The sequence below is a fragment of the Gymnodraco acuticeps genome, unplaced genomic scaffold (genome assembly GCF_902827175.1).
Source record: "Gymnodraco acuticeps unplaced genomic scaffold, fGymAcu1.1, whole genome shotgun sequence".
Classification (NCBI taxonomy): Eukaryota; Metazoa; Chordata; class Actinopteri; order Perciformes; family Bathydraconidae; genus Gymnodraco; species Gymnodraco acuticeps.
In genome coordinates, this window is record NW_022990358.1 from 1,623,652 (window position 1) to 1,624,823 (window position 1,172).

Here is a 1,172-nt window from a genome sequence, read left to right on the forward strand (position 1 = left end):
GAAAACCTGTGGAAATTCAAATGTTGAGTACTATCATCCATTTGACCTCATGAGATCAACCTACATATGTTCTACATCTTAGATGTTATTTTTTGTAACCTTTTTATCTCACAAATTAGAGTATCCTTAGGATTTATGTTTTTAACTCATGGATCAAGCTGGTCAGAGAAAGTTATGAATGAAAGAAACCTCCCTTATGAGAAGCCAAACAACATTACTATATTTGTCACACCGAGCGATTACTAAAAAAATTAAGTTACCTTTTAGGGCTTTACCGAATAGTTTGAAGCCTCATTCATAATGATGACGTTTAAATTCTAAAACACAATTTTGGTGGATTATTTAATTTTAAACCCAATATTGCTGCACAGTTAAGAGATCAGATTAGGCTACATTAATATTATTCAAAACTATAATTTTTGGATAACATTTCAGTGGTGTCTGCTTAATCTTATGATCCCAACCTTAAAGGAAACAACCTCAAAATGTATTGAATATAGAATATTATAATTTCCAAAAATCAAAAGAACTAGTAAATGAAATATATTCGGTCAAAAACGGTCTGCTCTCCAGCTTGTCATACACAAAGGTTACCCTCAAGATCTTCATTAAAAGAAAGTTGATTTATTGAAAAGACTAACTCATTCAATTGTATGAATATTTTAAGGGTTATAACGTCACAAAACCTTATGTAAGGCCATCAATGCTTCATTTAAAAAACCTTAACAGAAAATGTAAAAGTGATACAAAGGTGATGTTCGGTACAGCCCGACCTTTATATTAAGTTTGCAAGGAAAGGGATGTAGTGAAGAACTTGTTGACAATTTAACTGACATTTATTACAGTCTAACAGCATAAAAAAAGAAATACAAAGTTGTATTTACAATGTATTCAATCACAACACACTCAATCCCACGATTTGTTCACAGGGCAGGCTCAAACAGTCTCATATGCATAATCTGATTAAACATTAGGTAGGCCAGATGTTGTTAGACGATGATGAGTCTTTCCACTCTTTATCAGTTCGGTATAAACCTTCCTTGTTTTGTTGGTACAGATAGTGGGGCCTGATCAAATGCTGATCAAGAGGGTAACTACTACTCCAAATTCAGATCCTCTGTCATGACCTTGTTGCTCCCATGACAAAAAGAATAATATGACTCGTCTTGATG